Below are 19,295 nucleotides of genomic sequence, written 5' to 3'. Positions count from 1 at the left end.
CGCCGGCCCCGCCCCCGTTGCCATGGCGGCGGCGGCGGCGGCGGCGGCGGCGGCGGGGGGACACGGGCGGCAGAGCGGCCCCGAAACCGAGCCCGCGGGGCTCCCCGAGGCTCCCCGAGTCACCCCAACCGGCCAGGCCGGCTCTTTGTGGTCGTCTCCTACCGATGCCGAGGCGGGGACGGGTCACCTGAGGGGCCGCTCGCCTTCCCCCCTCACGCCTTCCCCTCTCCGCGGGGGTGCTGCCTGCTCTCTCTCCTCGTACTGAGCGGTATCAGGCAGCTCTGAAAAGCTTCTGTTTGCCGTGAGTGTTGTGTCCATAGCTCGACATCCCGGAAAGAGCTTCTGCTCCTCCCAGAGGCCTTGCCCAGGTCTGCCTGGCGAACAGCTTCTTGCATTTGTGTGATGGGTTCTGAATAAAGGAAAAGATAAGAGTGATCTCCTGGCTCCTCTCTGCCAGCCCGATATTTCTAAAAGATAAGTACGATCTCCTGCATTGTCTCTGGCAGCCCCAATATTTGTTTATTGTGTTGGCCCAAATTCCACTGACTTCCAGGAGAAGTCAGGAGCAAACCCCAGGTTTTTCCCTCCATGCCGTGAGCTATGTCGGTGCCCTGTGAACAGCAGCCTGTTCCAATTGGAACAGTATCACACAATATAACCACTTGTATAGTTAAGAGAGTTACATATTGTGTGGAAAATCACGCTGTGGAAGGCCTCTGCAAAGGAGACAGAGGAATCCTGCAAAAATCAACTTTATTTGAATAAAGGGAGAGAGCCAGTGGGTCATACCCCTGTGGGGTTTCTCTCAACTTTCCCCAGGTACAGCCTTCCCAAACCATATCCTACACATTCCCCCCTGAACGTGTGTCCCTCCCTCATTGTGCACTGCCTGACCATTAAAATTAACCATCAGCCCACCCTGGGAGGAGAAGTTAATACTCATAAGTCTGTTAGGTCTGTGCATTTTTCCCCAAAGTTCAGAAGTTCAGGCTGTGCTTCGCTCTGCAACAAATGCAGGGCTTGATGTAGGTAAAGACCCCCACTCCCATTCTTCCAGAGCCTGGCAGGTCCTTTCAGATCAAGCCTTTTGTAAAGACTTTAAACCCATTTCTCCTATCACATATGCATAGATGTACATGTTTATGGTTGGCATTTTTTTTTCCTACCTTTAATTTTACAGAATAGTGAGAACAATGAGAAATTTTATAAATACCAGAATATAGGCCATAATATTTGACTTTTTTAAACTTTAATCACATCCAGATATTGAGAATGAGGAAACAACAGGGTTGTCATACCTAGTAGGACGAAGAGGCAGTGGGAACAAACATGGACTGATCCAGTGGCATGCAGCTGTGATGGAAGGACATCCTGGTTGCTCTGCACAGCTTTACCTGGGTATGATTGCTTTCTAATATACATATGATTAATGATCTTCTTTTAATCTGCTTTTCAGAGCATGGCCTGGTTTACATTGCTCCTTGAAGCCAGATGTGTAAAGCAATTGCCTTAAAAGCCCAGAAAAATGAATTAATCTGTATGTTTTGAATCCCTCAGCTTGTTGAACCCGGCATAGAGGGCTCACTAGGGGAACTACACCCTGTTTCCTACTCTGCTCTTGGACTTGCTGGGTAATTCTGGACACAGCACTTAACCAGCCTGTGCCTCAGTCCCACAAAGCTGGATTTGGTACCATGCCACCTCATACTAATGCTCATGTATAAAGCATCAGCAGTGTCTGAGTGAGAAATGTTTCATTTTGGGTTCAAATTATTTGTCAGACAGAACACTTCAGCTGTGCCTTCTCATGCAACATTTACTCTGCTCCAAGGCAAGCTATGTTTTAATATGGCAGCAATGAAGTAAAAAAGAAGCAAACTTTCTTCCTAACTTTTCTGAGGTTAGATATTCAGTAGATCCTTAAATAGGCTATAGATAACATGCAACCCCTTTTTAATAATGTTTTGTAGCTTTTATCAGATTAGCATTTTCCTGCAAGGAATTCAGGCTATCAGTTAAAGAAAACTATGACAAAGGGTTAGTTTGATAATTGCCATCAGAATTTACAGTATAATCAAAGTCTCAAGAAATAGCGATATTGAAGTCTGGCAAATAGAAATGGTTAATTTGCTGTTTATAGTCCAGCATGAAGATTTAATATCAAAGGGATACAGGTTCTGTACCAGAAGTACCAGAACTTACATCCTGCATGGTACAGTCAATAAATTCACCACAGTTCTTACTACCAACTGTTGTTGCTGTTAGCTGCTGGATAGCTGTAAAAGATTTTTGTATTTTATTAAATGTCATGTACAGTGCAGGAGAGGAAATATAATGTGGTTTGAACAGACATCTCTTTTAAAACTTATTTTACTGATTTCACTGAACTGAGATATTACTTCTTGTTTTAAAGATTTTTTTAAAAAGCAATGTCAGTAGGAAGAAAAGCCATGGAGAGAACTATCCACAGTTTCCTAAAAGTCCTAAGCTGTGACTTCTGTGAGTGAGCAAGACGTCGTGGTAGAGGATAATAAAAGTGTGATGACTAAGCAGAGTGCTGAAGCTTATCAGAGAAAGTACTACCTCTCTCTTATAATGAGTTTGATAGACCTTTATGAACTTGCCAATTAAGTGCTCTGTGCTTAACCTAATAGTGCAGGCATACAAAGAGAGGCAGGAAATACTCGGAATTAAAAGGGAAAATGAGTTATTGCAACAGCTGTCCTATAGCTCTGCTCAGTATAGAAGAGAAGGGAGGGTCTAGTGGTATCTTGCTTGCAGCAAAGCAAACAGTGTGTTCCTTAGCCCCACTTCCACTCCCCACAGAGCCCTCTCTCCCATTGTATGGAATTTGGACCTGGAAACTCTGGCTGGCCGGAGAAACTGAGGCCAGCTCATTCCTATGCTGATGAGGCTGGTTCTAATGTTGTATTGGCTGGGCAGGAGAAAGACATTCTACCTGAAAACTAGCATTAATCTTTTCTCTTCAACAATCTGTTTGGTTTCTTATTGAGGCATTTTACCTTTTTCTTGGATTTATTTCATTCCTTTACTAAAAATAGAAGACTAGAAATATTCACAGAAAGCGTCCCCTGACTAAACACTGATCGTTTTCTGGATTTATCAAACTGTGGATGTAACAATTTAAAAACAGTCTGGATACTTCTGCATAGATCATGGTTTAAAGGGCAGATAAGCCCTCAGCAGACACTCCTTCAACACTGTGTGACTACCCATTAGAATTAAGGGACTCTGACCTTCACCAGATCCTGAATATCTCACCTTCCTGCTTATCAAAGCCAACCAGGCTCAGGTGCCAGAGGCAGTGTGGCCATGGGGGCCAAAGCAGGATAATTTTCCTGCTAAGAAAAGACAATTTGGTTGTCAAACTGCACCAGCCCAGGAGTGCTGAGCAGGCCTGGATTTCTGTGAAGGACAAAAGGGTCTGGATTCTCCTCCCTATAAGCACCACCCATTCTGAGTCATCTGAGCTGGAAGTACTGGCATAATTGCAAAACATCTTCACACATGATCCAGTGTAGGTTACATGAGGATTCTTGAGTGAGATATTTGGCTGTAATTAAAATACTGTGAGGAGAGGTTTTTATTGTTGGGTATTTTTCACAAAGATTACTTCACAGGGTGGAGAAAATGTTGGTTTTTTTTTTTTAGCATCACAGGGGTACAGAATATGAACTTTTATTTTTGTTCATTTCCAGATAAATATAAGAACGCATTGTAAAGGTCACTTTGTGCTTTAAATTGAACAAAAATTCCATTTTATGTAGTATCTCTAGCATATGTCCCACCTGCCATTCAAAACTTTTAAAACTCAACTTCAAACAAAGTTATCTTATAGACTTCAGGCACTGCAAATCATCATGAATTTTGACCACTGTAGATGTGATGATGCTTTGTCACAAAAGCCCAGATCCGTGCAGGGCATATACTTGTGCTGATTTCACTAAAATTTATGGGCCACAAATAGTTTTATGGTAAAGAATATCTGCCTTTATAGCTTTGCTTCTCATTTGAAACAGTTCAATTTCTGAGGCCTTAAGATGAAGCAGTAAAATGTGCAGATGAGATGTGTTGGACATTGGACTCTGTTCTTTAGGCCAATATTTACTGCCCTAAATATTTTGTAGTTGTTTAGGCATGTGCAGCAGATGCAAGGTATTAATAAATCTGAATTCTTCACTTACATCACTGGTAACATTTTGAGGCCACTTTCCAGAGATATAAATGGCACCCAATGGAATTTCAGAGTTTCAGAAACCTGATTTCCAGAAATTTCAAGTTCTTTTTATACCAGCTGAAGCGAATGAAACCATTTTCTGAAAATTGGGTTCCAGATATTAAAGTCTGGCAGGCAAAGCTGGGTTATCCAAAATTAGATGCCAATTCTGAAAAGATAATTGTAAGTGATGATCTCATAGGGGAAGTCTGAGACAAAGTTAAGACCAGAATCTAAATCATCTGACACCAATCCTGTGCATTAAGCACAACACTGATTTTTTAATACTGTGAACTTGAACTGACTTGTTAAAAGAATAAATGCAGTTTTCAAAACTCATCCACAGCACATGCAAAATAGTGTTTTGATGTAATTTGCTGAAATCTGGTAGCTGAAGTCAATTTGTATCTCAAATTTTCAAAGAAAGTGGTTTCAAATAAATTTGTTCTTTAGTGTGGTGAAGTTAAGCCCCATGCAGATAAATATTACTTTTAATTAATTGTTTAATGGATTTTTTTATCATTCTTTATGTGTTTTCTGTACTTCTAAAGTGAGTTATTACCAAATACTTCTACATGAGAGTATAGGTGGTTGCTGTAAAATACTGTACGTATTAGAAGATAGAAAGCAGTGGGGTTTTCCATTTTCCCTATGAAGGCAGGCTGAGTGAGCTGGGGTTGTTCAGCCTGGAGAAGAGAAGGTTCTGGGTAGACTTTATTTTGGCTTTTCTGTACTAGAAAGGGGCTTTATAAGAAAAGTGGCAGAAGGCTTTTTACCAAGGGCTGCAGTGACACAACAAGGGTAAATGGTTTTAAGGTGAGAGGGCAGGTTTAGATTGGGCTTAAGAAAGACATTTTTTTATGACAGAGGTGATGAGACACTGGCACAGGCTGCCCGGAGAAGCTGTGGATGCCCCAACTCTGCATTAAGGGTTTGACTAAATGAGAGAGACATTTCGAAATGAACTGCAGTGTCTTTCATTAAGTAGCTTTTCCAGAATGCATACAAATTCTCAATATCTGTTATTGCTGGGAGTTTGAATTGCACCTTTCACTTTTTCTCAAAAGACTTGGTATTTTTAAAGCCTTTTGTTTCTGGCCAAGTCCAAAAACTTACTAAGATTGAGAATGAAAATGGGGAAATAGCTCAAATATGTGGATGCACCACTAGCTTAAGATAAGAAAAACCTCTCTTCTCTTATCACACTCAATATCACAAATTTTCAACTAGCAACTTTATAGAGATTATTTGCCCTGAATTTCAAATTAACTAAGACAAACAAGAAGGAACAGAAATACAGAATTTTGGGGGGTTTGGTTTTTTGTTTTTTGTTTTGGTTTTTTTGTTTGTTTGGTTGGTTGGGTTTTGTTTTTTTTTTTAATTTGCAGATGAACATTGTATGTACTTAAAACTTTTGATTGAGAATTTTTATGCTTCTTAATTAGGGAGATATTGATGTCTCAGGCTAGATAGTAAGAGAGGAACATGCATTTACTTAGATTCCATTATCCAGGCTCATGAAGAGAAAGTCTCAGATGCAAATAAAAGACTGTGAGGTTGTTGCCTAATTGATTAGAAGCAAAGAACTGTCAGACATCTGGAGTGTGCAAAGTGTAAGACTGGCCTCTAATTTCTCAACTTTGGCAGTTTTGATGCCACTTGTAGTTTAAATTAGTATTAATACTTGGGGAGGAAAATGCAGCCTTTCTCTCTTTAATCTCTCCCTCTTTAATCAACACTTTATAGATGCAGTAGCACATTTCAGATGTCAGTAATGTATTTTTATCTGGCAATTGATTAATGTGCATAATAAGATGGATAGGCCTGTCTGCTGAGATGCTGAACAGTGACACACAGAGTAGTGCTCCTTGAGAAGGAAATAATCTTTTTAAAATTATTTTCATTAGGGCTCATAGCTTTGGATATGCATGGAAATCAATAGCTGCTCTAAGATGGATATGACACATTGCATGGTTGCTCTAGTTCCTGTAACTTATGTAAATATTTGTTTCTGGTTATTTTTGAGGAAACATCCTTTCTATGCAGAATCAGCTTTACAATCAAAGCCAGTGTTGGGAGGAACACCCTGACCAGATTATTAATCAGCCCGTGAGGGAGTAGAGATTTAAAACAGGAGGTGGCAGCCTTGAGTAGTAACTCACTGCTGGCTCTGCTTAGTTAAGCTCAGATCCAAATGGAGTCAGAGCTGGGCACAAATAGCTCAGCATCTCAGACCTTCTTCTTAAACATCACAACGGCAAGCAGCCTGGATAGTGGAGATGGCAACAACTAGCTTTGTCATTTTTGCCTGGTAATTAAAAATGCAGCTAATTAATTTAATACTTTTAATGTGAAGCTATGAGTTTTCCTAGGTATTTTTTTTAACATTTGGACCAGTAGTTGTAGCAGGAAAGAAGGCAGCACACTGCAGAGGCAGAAGTTAATCTGTCTGGCTCTGTTTCTTCGAATTAGGAAAATCATGTTGCAGACAAGAATAACTAATAATATATGGAGTTGATTTATTCAAATGAAAGTTGTGCTTATTTCTGGTCTCCGTTTTGGTATCCTGGAATGTTGGGTGATTCTTCATCCCCTAACTGTGGTGTACAAGCAGGTCATGAGGTACTTCTGTCTCCTTCATGAACTACCACACAGTAATGCCAAGATAACCTACTTTAATAGCAATATCACTGAAATTTTCTAATGCATAAATCAGCAGAAAACCTTGCAACTGCACAGTTTCAGCAGAGAGAGGAACTTGATGACATCATTGTTTTTCCCCTGTGAAAATGCATAGTTGGAAAAAGACAAAAAAAGATTAAATGAATCAGAGTAGCTCCATGCAGCCTCCCACTTCTAATCTTTTTGAAGAATGTGAACAGTACCATTCACTGGTAAAAAATGTAACCAAGAGTGTTCTGCAGTGTTGTTAATTTCTGCTGGATATTCATAGTAGGAATTACACTTGTAAATTTTGTGTATGTATTGATTGATTTTTCCCTACAGCTCCACGTTTTAAAAATATTTTTTTTGGGCCAAATTTCAAGTTACAATTTTTTCCTTCAGGTGCATGTGAAAAGTCTTCATTTGAAAGTTTGCTAAGCAACAAATCCTTCAAATAGAACAGGTTGCAACTCTGCTCTGCCTGGAAAGTACACATGCATGTAAGTATTGATCCGTAACAGAACTAATTTTCTGAGCTTGTTTTTTTTTGTCACAGTCTGTAGGCAAAAAATAGCATTTTCCTCTTTTTCCCCTGTGGCTTGAATCCTGCAGTTAACCTGTGCATGCACAGATCTGTCTGCTGCACACAGACACCATTGCCTGGATGGATCTGAATGAGAGACCACGTTTTCTGTAACAGTCCAGTCCTGTCAGGCACAGCAGACGTTGTCGGGGAACCTTCTGTTTAATCCTTTTATTAAGCAAATATTTCCTTAAGTTTGCATAAGGAGTCGCCCAGCCATGGCTTCCACACAATCCTTTAATAACTGGCAGGGTGTGGTGATTACATTTCCTCGGAGGCTTCTCCTCCATCTGACTACCAAAAGTAATTTATTCCTCAATTCACTTGTTTTCTTTTTCCTCACTTCCTTTGTCTGTCACAGGCAGGCAGATCAGGGAGTTAATAGCTGTCTTTTTAGTGCAATAAGTGGGTGGGGGATGATTCTTTGAGCCGGATTCCCTAAAGAAATAAGGCTTGTGTTATCACTCTCTGCCTATTCCAACACTCAACATGCAACACTAATAATGTGGAACCCCAGTGGCCATTTCACTTCATGTGGAAGAGGAACAGGGGACTCCAGTCTTCCAGCTTCCTAGCAATTTATGGAAGTGGATGGCTGGGGGGATGAAAGAGAGAGCCTACTACTACCTTCTAGTATTAAGGTACTTGTTAATTTAGGAGATGCATGACAAGTTTTGAATATCAAAATACCAAAAAATTTGAGATTTATTTGGAATCAAGATGAGCACCTCCCTTTCTGTGTGTGTTTGGCCACTGAAACTGTGACAGAATGTGCAAAACTTGTTTGATACAGATGATCAGTACTGATCACTACTTTTAGGTTGAAGGCTAAGTCATAATAGTTGTTCTGTGCATTAATTTAATTTTCACTCCACAGCATTTATGGGATTGGAAAATGTGCCAAAAAGCATTTTGTTCTATGAGGAAATGCAATAAACTTGGGCCTTATAATGTCTGTATTGCTGAAGAAATATGGTTTTCTCTTTTTGAGTAGGTAGGTTGGTAGTCTTAAGGGCTCTTTTTCTGATTGTTGCTTTCTTGGAACAACAGTAGCTGCAGGCTTGGCTGGGTTAGGACATGGACAGATGGTTTGTTCCAGATACAGCTGTGCAGAGGAAGAAGGTTTTCCCTCCATAGCCACATGGGTGCTTCTAGCTGCTACAAACTGGTCTGTCATGGAGAAGTTTTCTTGGGTTTCCCCTAATTCATACTAAGCACAATGAGGTTTATCATTTTAAGCAGTTTTAAATCCTGGTTTGAGGTATGGCAGCTGGGTCTGCCTCACCTCAATTAGCAGTACTGCCATGAGCTCTTCTGTTAGCACCCTGAAAAGTGGTCAGGAACTTCTGAGGTGGCTAATCCCACCCACTGGGCTTCTAGACTTAGAAGAAACCACCTCTACACAGCCTGAAGCCCTTTTGGTAATTCACAAGCATATGGCATCATGGGCAGGACTTCTGCCTGCACAAAAGGTGAGTGATTACCACTTGGGGATATGAATATCTCAGCTCAACAAACTGAAAGCAAAACACTGACTGATATGCTTTTGAGCAGAGTCACGTTTTAAATTGGGCCACAAGCAAAAATGGCTCCTTATGCTGAGAAAAACTGTAGATATGTGGAAAAGGTATTTGAAGAACTATTTAGTGGTTTGAGGCACTAAGGAGATCTATTCTGAGAGCACAGCTCTCAGAACTATGACTGTGAATGGCATGAACAGATATTTAGGGAACCCTAGCCCTGTGTGTGGTAGAAAAGTCTAAGAGAAATGAGCAAGAGGTCCATGAGTAATGGAATCATTGAAGCCTGGTTTCCAATGGATTTGTGCTTCATGCAAGTTCTCCCCCTGGCCTGTAGGGTCTTTGTCTTAGATGGATTGTCTGATACCTGGTAAGAATGAGGCTTTTGTTACATTCTTTTCCATGGCTGGAGTCATCATCTGGATCTCCTCTTTTTCCCAGCTAGCCTCCTACTTTCACTAAACTTGGGATGATTTTATGTCTTGAAACCTGTGATTCATTTTCAAATTTAGTTGAAAATCAGCTCTGGATTCAAAAGTTACTCTAAGAGGAAGTGAAGACAGCAGAATAGGCACTCAGACACAAAATATGATGACAAAGCCTTTTTTTTCCTTAGGGAATCAGAACAGTTGGAGAAGGCACTTCCTTTATATTTGGTAATTTCCAGCACTGGTAATGTTACCTCATTGAGACATAGAAAAGGCAAATGGAAGCAGCTTTCTAAACTTAAACCTGCTTTCATCTTGCAGCCCTGTTTTATAGAGAACTGAGGGACAGGTTTACAATATTGTACTCTTGTGGGGGGCCTTTGTTGGCATTTATTTGGAACTTGGTTATTCATTAGGTGAAAATATGCTAGGAGTTGGTCTATATCTATATGTAGATTGCATTTTTTAACTGTTTCTTACATCGGTATTACTGATAAGATTAATTTTTCTTAACCTGCTAGTAATTCCAAAATTACATATATTTGTCTAGTGAGGATGAGTGAAAAAACAAAATCCAGTAGTAGGTGCTCAAAGCAATCTACCTGAAGATGTAGGTCAAGTTTAATAGGTACATTTTGTGAACCAGATCAATTTTCTGTAGTTCTTATCAACATCTTCATCTTTGATCTTCATCTCAGTAGGTAAGAACTCCATTGTTTTGCTAGTGCTTTGGTTGACTTGAATAATAGTCTTCCTTTGACCATTTGAGAACATGTAGCTGAAATATCTGGTAGTGGCAAGCTTTGCTTTTGTCCCAGGGAAAAACCACAAAAGCTTAAATGGAAAATGAGAGAGGAACCTATCAGAACTGTTCAGAATAAACAGCTGTGAACATGACCTCTGTGTCTCTGAAAATTTCATTTAGCTCCAGGCACAGACTTGAATAACCTACCTCATGTTTACTAGCACCAGCTAAAACTTTATTCTACACAGAGAATATACACCTTTTTATTCTACACAGGGAATGTGTACCATGTATCAGCCTTGGTAAGAAAGAAAGGTTGGTTTCATGTAGATTATATCATTGACTGTGAAAAAAGATACATCTTGACTGCAGAAAACAAAAGGGCTTTATTTAGGTGCTTAGCCAAGTGCAAACGTTTTTCCACCAAATAGAAAATATCTGTTGACATAACTAGGATGGAAGAATCTGTATAGATAGGTGTGACAAAAAACCTTCTTTGCCTCACTGAAATGCTCAGTAAAAATGTACCCTTCAGTAGGGCTTGTAACAGAGTAATATTTCAATTAAACGAACTGTAACTTATGGTTCTAGAAAGTAAAAAAGCTTCTACAAGAACTATATGTACAGTACACCCAAGGATGTGTTGTCTAACAGCACAGCTCCTATCCAGGGGTAAGTACTTCTTAAATCTGAGGAAGTTCATTCCTATTCCCCGCTTTTATTTTATTTCTTACATTACTCTATGAGATAGCAGACTTCTGCCTTAAATTCATGCCTTCTTGGCTGGCCTTACTTTTCCAATTTTAATAGGCAATCAGTTTGCAGGGCATGAGCCCTTCTTCCAACAGTTCCAGTTTATAATATTGAGCATCACTGAGGCAGTGAGATCAGAATTCCCCTCTGTAAGGAATTCAGGGTGGTGTCGATCCTGCCAAATGACTTTCACAACACTCTGATGAGGTGGTGTGACCGGGCTTTGAGTGACTCCTGCCTGAGCAGTCCCAGCCTTCTAAACTAGCACAGGTGTCTTGACTGCTCAGATCTGTGCTTGCATAACCTTAGCCAACATCTGAATCAGGCAGTGGTGGTGGGTTTTCCAGGCTCCTTAGGCTGTTTTCCTGCACACAGTTTTTGCCAGCAGGTTAGAACTGAGCCTTGTGTATCATCTGTGAGTGCTGGGTACATATAGGAAACAAGAGCTATCTTCTAGTACAAAGCCTCCTTTAGATATCATGAAGCTTATGTGCCTTCTTTCTGTTAATACCAACAATTTATCTACTACTACCACCTGAATCTAAATGAGTAGTTTGAGGTGATCTTTGTACTTATCAGACTATGCAAATAAACTGGTTCTTTTGATTCTGTGAAGGGAAGGGGTTTGTTTGTGCGACCTTGGGAGCAGACATGGGTATGTGTTCCTGGCTGCAGGAGGAGCAAATGTGGAATTTGGAGACTGGGAGACTGCTTATGAGAAGTTTTACTACATGTTCATCCCATCCTGGATGGCCTTTCTTAGACACTGAATATTGGAAGTGTCTGTATCATGGAAAACAAGTTTTAACCAAACTGTGGTTTAAAACAAGTTTTAAACACTGTGAGGAGTGTGACACTGGTGCCTGAGAGCAGAGACCATACCCAAAGCAGCTGTGGTGTTCCTCTTAACATGCTCAGTGTAAGTCACAGCACCTCAGGTCACATTTTCCTGTGCTATTTTCAATGGTCCTTGGGTGGTGTTTTGAATATTATCAGCTTAAAAATTAACTGTTGCCCAAGAATATTTCACTGATTTTACTAGTGAATAGCTAAGAAAATCTGAAGGCTACAGGGCAGTCTTTAATTTAATTTCTTTTTTCTTTCCTCCTCACCCCATTTTCCCCCCCTTGAAGCTGGCACAGCCTCGAATATAGAGGTTTTTACTCTCTGATCTCATGCCCTGAATTATGACCTCATCACTCCAGACCAATTTCTGGTAGTCATTTAGCAGTACCTCTGCTAAATGAGGATATGTTAGTAAACTGTGGGTATAGTAAGGTTAAGAAAAAGCATGCAGTTTAACTTCTAGAACCCAGGCTAAAACTTTAGTGCCAAAGCATGGAAACTCTATGTTTTTCCTAATGCAAATGAACAAACTAAATTATTGAGACAATAAAAATGGTATTGTACACAGCTTTGCTTTTCTTCTTACACAGATTAACTTTTCTTATTGAAGAGAACAGAAGTAATTAAGAAAGTAAAATGAACCACCCTCTAAAGGCCAGCCAGCTTCTCTCACCAAATGGTCGGTAGGCAATAAACAGGCAATTCAGAAGATAATTCATTTTCTCCATCTTTGATAACCATTTCAGGAGAGAGGAGCTTGTCCCTCAGAAGAAGGAAGGGATGTAGTCTTACATGTGCAGCTATCACTGCTTAGCTTTCAAATTAACACTAACAACCTTATCCAACCTGTTTTTGTGACTGGAACCTAATGAAAATGCAGTCAATATTTGCAAATGCAAAGCTCTGCAGTAATATAAGTCTTTCTACTGTATTTCACCCTGCTCCACAGAGCAGCATAGGAGATTTTTAATTTACCCACTAAGAACAAAGTGCTGATTTGGCTCTGTGCTTCTTGGAAACCGTCTTTGCTCTGCTATTTCCTGTTATTTTCTCAAGTTTTGTACTTCAGAAGAGAACGGGGACCCACTCAAAATCTCTTTATGTTTGTGGCAGTGTGAGGTGATTCCTTGGACAGATGTAGATGGGTGCTATTTGCAGGTGAAAAGGGAATGAAGAGCAAAAGCCCTGCAGAAAGTTTTCTCCTTTTAGCTGTGAGGCTTTGATGCCCGGAGGCCAGCACGCCACGGCGAGCAGGCGCCCGCAACGCTGACCTTGCTTGACACGTTCAGCAGAAGCTGCTAAATCTCATTTCCTTAGACTTTCAGCATTTTTCATGAGTGTTCCTCCTTTCGTGCCGAGACACGAGCCGTGAGGCGGGTCGTGCTCGCTCTGGCAGCTCCTGTGACACCTCACCTATGTAGGTGGCCTTATTTCAAACCCTTCTGGATGCCAAGTTGAATTAAGTGCTTCCAGAATCTGTGGATGACCTGGCAGGAACTGAATGATTGTCCATAAAACCATTGGCACTTTATGTTTTGTGCCCTTGACAGATCAGTGGTTGGGAAATTTGTTCACATGCCATCTGCACCTGCTAGCCTTGCCATGCAGGAATAGGTAATTTCCTTTCCAAACATTATTGGCTTCTGATATCAGTAGGAAATTGGCAGCTCTTATATGAAGACAGTATCCAGTTTCCTCTTTTCTATTTCCACTGAGATAGGAAAGGAGTTGTTATTGTTATGGTCTCAGTGCTCTGTCCAAGTTCTCTTCCCCATATAACTGCTTTTTCAGTCATTCAAAACCAGTTTGTCAATAGCAACAGCATCATATCTTCTACTGTGTATGAGACTGTCACAAGACCATTTTTTCCCCAATATCACAGGCTTCATTCTAAACAGAACTGCACAACCTGCAGTGAAAAGATGTCCTCCTTCTTTTGTCTCTTGGTCTTTCTTCCTCATTTCTGTGAAAGAATAAGAGAGTGCAGAATAAAGTGTCTATCTGGTGCTGGTGGTAGGGCTTAAGAAACATCATCATGGAATTGAAGTGTACTTTTCTTCCTATTTCTTTGTCATATAAAAGCATTGATTCCAAGTGTCACTCACAGTGCTTTCAGTTTTCTTCTCAAATGGCAGAAAGCTGTTGCAATGACTTCTTTGTAAGGGATGTTTAAATCAGCAGATATGGAATCAGTGATGCTGGGCAGGACACAGGCAATTGCCTCATCTCCAGCCTCAAGTATCACCTCTGCAAAGGAGTTTTGTTGCTGACAATAAGATGGTGAATTTTGTTTCCACTCTAAACAGCATGAAGCAGCTGTGTTGGCTTTAACAAGTGATTCAAAGGTTTGCTCTGCCTTAAAGTTAGGGTAAATTTTTGTGCATCCAATGTGTGCCGTGTGTATTTTTCCTCCTGTCAGTTACTGGAGATGGAGACAGAACTGTGGCTTTGTCTGTGCTTTCATGTAGCATTATTAATGAAACAGGTAATCCTATTTGTCTTGAAATCAAGGCAAAGATCTCTTGTGCTCTGTCCATCTGTTCCAGACACCAACAGCATGCTCATCACCATGGTATTGGAACAGTCTGGTACACAAATAGCAATCAGCAGTTATTAACATAATATTGTTACTTGGTCCATAAAGCTAATATTGGCAGAGATACAAGACATCACTCACTGTGAGACAGTTTCTTGGGTAATGTACTTTGTTCTGCCAGAATATGATAATATTCTGTATAAAAGTCAGTAAAAGGATGCTTTTTTTGTTTGTTTGTTTCATGTAAGCAGCAAAAATTGCCAGTTTAATATAAATATATTGAACATTTGTCTTTACAACCCATAATTTACAATCCATTGTTATCTAGTTGTAGAGCAGCATTCTTTAGAAAACAAAAGGGCTTTTTATTTATATGTATTAGATCAAATCAAACCACTGAAAGTTCCCCTTTCTTTCCTTTTTTCCCAGCTGCTGATATAGACTGATACAGGACTGGCTTTTTGCATGCAGAACACCATTTATCTCAAACTGGACCTAGACAAGTTCAGGTCTGTTCAGCAGTGATCTGTACTGCTGAAGGACTGGCACGTGATTGCAGCCCGCCAGGAACCTCCAAGTCTCCCAAAACATCCTGAACACCCATAAAATTTGGATGCTCCTTATTTGTCCTTACTCATCTCATTTATACATCTCTTTTATACACGTTCAAAAGCCCAACTTCAAATGCCTCCTTTGTTTGGTCACTTTTCCCTTTGATGTAACGTAAGAATTTCTTTCAGAGTTGAATGGACACACCTTTAATTAATTTAAATTTCTGATTGAAAGGAGTATATTCCTCTGAAGTGGCACATTTGTGCCAATCCAGTTAAATTAATAGCCCATCTATACATCACTTTTCTTCCCTTCTTAATCAGAATATATTCCTGGGACACCTATTTTGTAAGCTTGTCTACAGAGACTTCTATATCACAGCAAGATGGAGCCTTTTGATCCTGCAGCTTCACACTTGCAGGGTTGCAGCCACGAAACAAAAGTGAAACCAAGGCATTACAGTTCCTGGGTTTTGTACACAATGACTTTTGCTCGCTCTAGAAGGCAAACTGCTGCCAAATTAACAATTCTGTAAGCATTATAGTGCCCATACCAGTGCTGCTCTTATGAGAGGGAACATCTTTATCTGAGCTGGTTGTGATGATGTCAGTAGGGATGAGCAGATTGTGTCAGCAATTACTACTCTTTCAGGGAACATGAAAGTTAAAATCATCATCATGTTGGTTCAGTCTCCATTTTTATATCAATAGCTTCTTTTTTTTTAAAGTTAACTACAATAAACTACTATTAATAATTAACTATTAACTATCATAGTAAACTAATTAAAAAATGTAAATGGATTCTTAAGGATGTTGTTGCCAAATGGAGACATCCATTTGTTTGGAAAGGCCAACAGGATCTTGTTATTAAAAAAGAGCATCATTTCCTGCAGGTCAGCTCTGTCTTGAACACTTTCTGTGTTTAAAATTAATAAAATTAATAGAAACTATCTTTTGGCTCAGCTAAGGGAAAGAGTCTAAAGTCCTGAGTGATTCTCATACATGTCTAGATGCAATGAAGGGCAGAGGGCAGCATTTTTATCCTGTCATTCCCTGTTATCACTCTCAGTTATTAAGCAAGTGGTGGGTATTAACATCAACTTTGCCTCAAACATTTAACAGATGTTACTTACTAGACAAAGTGGCATGTGCCCCATGTTATTTCTTTCAGTGTCTGTCTCTGGCTGGATGCATGCCAGATTGTCCTTTGGGATATAGTCCAGTGAGCAGGAGAAATGGGTTTGAACATGGCAAAATGGCAATAAGCATAAAGGTACAGTTGGAACTTTCTTGGAATACTCTCTCCTATCCTATTATCCTAGGCTAGTATCTCGGTTGTCTGCAGCCAAATGCTTCAGAGCAATGTTGTGGAGAGGAATGAGTAATTTCTCACTCAGTTTAATGCATTTATCAGGACTGAAGAAGCTACAGCTGGACTAAATGCCATGTCCACAGCTTGTTTCATGAAGCTCTTTTTGTCACGTACAGTGACTGCCCACCAAAAGAAAATGAAGATGCATTGCTTCAGCTCTTATAAGAAAGATCTGTGGCAAGTTGTGTCGTATCCCTGAATACAAAAAGTTTCCAGGGGCTGTTGGTCTCTCTGCTCCTGTGCCTGCAATGAACATTGCAACAGTACATGTTGCCACTGCACAGTCTCCCCTTGTCCTCTTCATTTGAGATAGGCTGCATCCTCCTCAGTAATCTTTGAAATTTATGACTTTCAGCATAAAATGTAACCACTAAAATAGGGCAGATGGTTTTTCTGCACAATTCTGAATGACTAGTCAAAGCAGGATTTGGGGGAGAACGTGTCATAGTTTTGTAGAAATGGGTACCTTTCAAAATAGCTGCTCAAAGTGGGGTGCTCATTCAATTCACCATGTGTTACACTGGGCACACTCTAGAAAAGATCAGACACTGCTTTGAATTAACAAGGCGGGCTGGGATCTCTGGTATTGTTAATTATGTGTTGGTAGAAAGCACAGTAGCCCATTGTGCTTTCTGAACTAGAGTGTTAGAACAAAAAAAAGCAGTGAAAAGTCATCACTGCAGAAGCTGTCACCCTTCTTCACTTTGTGCTCTATCTCTTCTACGGGGAGGTCTCATGGATACCAAAGAGGAAAGCAAATGTAGTTGTCCTGATTATTTCTTGTTTCTTCAAATCCCATCACACACAATAATCCTCTATGGCTTTCTGCCCCACATGATGTTTTGATGCTCTTGATTTAGGTATGATGTTGCTATGGCTTTTGAACCACACATTTTAGCAGATTTTGTATTTAGACATAAAAGCCCAGATATGGAATGCATATTACACAGGGCAATATTGTGTTAGAAAACAGGCAAAATTAAGTAGTTAATCTCATGTACTCAAACTGTCACCCTTTTCTGCAGGGTACAAAAAGAATCTCATTAGTTAATGAATAGAGGCAAGGCATGCAGTGTGTAGGGAGTGACTGCATTTAACTATTAATTACTTGATCTTTGAAAAGCTTTTTTTCTTAAGGTAAAAGGATCAAATAATTTCAGTACCTTATCTCAAATTATATTATTTGTAGTTAATTTTCACAATAACAAGTGGAATATAAATAGGTAATGGTGAATTTATAGCTCCTGAAATTACATGTTCTCTCTCCTTTTGCTTGCTTTCAGGAAGAAACTGGAGAGCTGCTTCATCAGTGCCAATCCATACTGTGGCTGGTCTCATGAAAAGGATCTTATTGATGAATTAGAGCAGCAACCCTCCCAGCCATGGAAGAATACCTCATACAAAAAAATCCATAGGTGACTAATAGGTGTGGTAAGCAGCCTGTGAGATTTGGGAGAAACATTCTGGTATACCTGGAAATCAACCTAGATCTAAATTACCTGCCATTGTGGATATTTTAGTCTTAATTCATGGTTTTCTACCACATTTCAGAATGTATCCTTTATCTGAACAGCTTTGCTTTCTTGTTTGTTTGTTTTTTATGTTTGTCAGTCATTACACAGTGCTATTTAGAATCAATTTAGCACCCTTCCACGTGTTGAGTGGTTGTGGTGAGTGATGATTGCAGGATTAGCCTGCTAGTAATTAAATGTTGCTGCCTCTTAGCTTGAAAATGAAACATCTCTATGGAATGTAAGTGTTTCTTGCTTTATTTAGGTTGGGCATGTCTAAATAGTATGGGTAGGTTCTCCAAGTCAGTGCAGGCACAGTGCAATCATAAAATAATAAATTAAAAAAACAAAATGAAGAAGGGGGAAGAGGAGAGAGAGAGAGGAAGAAGAGAAGAAGAAATTGAGAGAAGGGAAACAAATTCAACCAATCATTAAAACTTTGAATTGCATGGGAAATTTTCTACACTTTGCTGAATCTTGGGTGTAATTTCCTAATTTTGGCTTTGGGCTATCCAGGTAAAAGTTTCCTGTCTGGACTCATTTTTACTCACAGATAGGTCTTCAAAATTTGTAAGTGTTAAGTTGTGTAAAATAGGATGTGTTGCCTGTTTGTTGAAGCCTAGAGGGGTACCTGTCTCAGTAAAGCAGAGGCTGGGTTCTTTACCATTTGTGGACCCACTGAATGCTTGATTTTCATATTGGCTTTACCAGTATGAAGAGTGTTACCTCTTGAATTCACTGATTAATGTTCTAAGCAGAATGAAGCCCTTCTTTATTTTTCTCAAAATCCACTACCAAAAATCACACTATTTCAGCATTCAAAGACAGTTCTTTGCTTCTTCAAAGACTTGTTAGACTGATCTGTCCCATGCTCCTCACAGGACTGTAGCAGTATAACCTCATATGATACAAATGCTGAGCTTCTGTTTGAAATAATAGGGATGATGCCTAATCCTGAACAGACCTCAGAAGGATTTTAAATAAAGGTTGTCACTGAGAGGCCTGTAAGCTGCCCTCACTTAGTTCTGTCTGGCCTGTGTTAGGGTGAAGATGAAGGCATTTGAATGTCTTAATCGAAGCAGAGCGTGAGCTTTTTACCTTGAGCTCTTGTTACATTTAAGGATTCATGCTGAATAACAATAATAAAAGATTAATCTCATCTGGTTTTCTGTTGATTGTTAGTTTAATTTAGTGTATGATGACTCAAAGTTTAGTCTGCCAGCCAACGAAGGTATGCAGTTATCAACATTACTGATAGGATAAACCAATTATGTAAGCTTATTTTCAAATCTCCCCAAATCCCATAATACTTAACCAAGTAAAACCCTTGAGCTAAAATGTACCTGTTTACAGAAAGGTACAACATCAAAAAGAGGTTTCATTCAGAACTTTGGGTAGACTAATTGGCCTTGTTGGCTGGTTTTTTTTTCCCTCTGTTGCCATTTTTAGGTATGAAATATATCAAACTAAAAAGAAAGTATGGAAAAGAAAAACCCAGTTGTAAGAGTTGTAAGTTGTGAGAGTTTTCAGAAAGACTTCTTTGCTTGCA

At 39.7% G+C, this 19,295-nt stretch overlaps 1 long non-coding RNA gene across 1 annotated transcript; it reads left to right on the top strand.

The window, feature by feature from the left end:
- Positions 1-728: 728 nt before the first annotated feature.
- Positions 729-18,838, top strand: LOC128805656 (uncharacterized). Its single transcript, XR_008436510.1, has 3 exons — positions 729-1,398; positions 7,304-7,401; positions 17,519-18,838. It is a non-coding gene; the product is annotated as an uncharacterized LOC128805656 (long non-coding RNA).
- The last annotated feature ends 457 nt before the right edge of the window (positions 18,839-19,295 follow it).

This window comes from Vidua macroura, chromosome 3, assembly GCF_024509145.1.
Source record: "Vidua macroura isolate BioBank_ID:100142 chromosome 3, ASM2450914v1, whole genome shotgun sequence".
NCBI lineage: Eukaryota > Metazoa > Chordata > Aves > Passeriformes > Viduidae > Vidua > Vidua macroura.
This window is presented reverse-complemented; position numbering and strand designations above follow the sequence as displayed.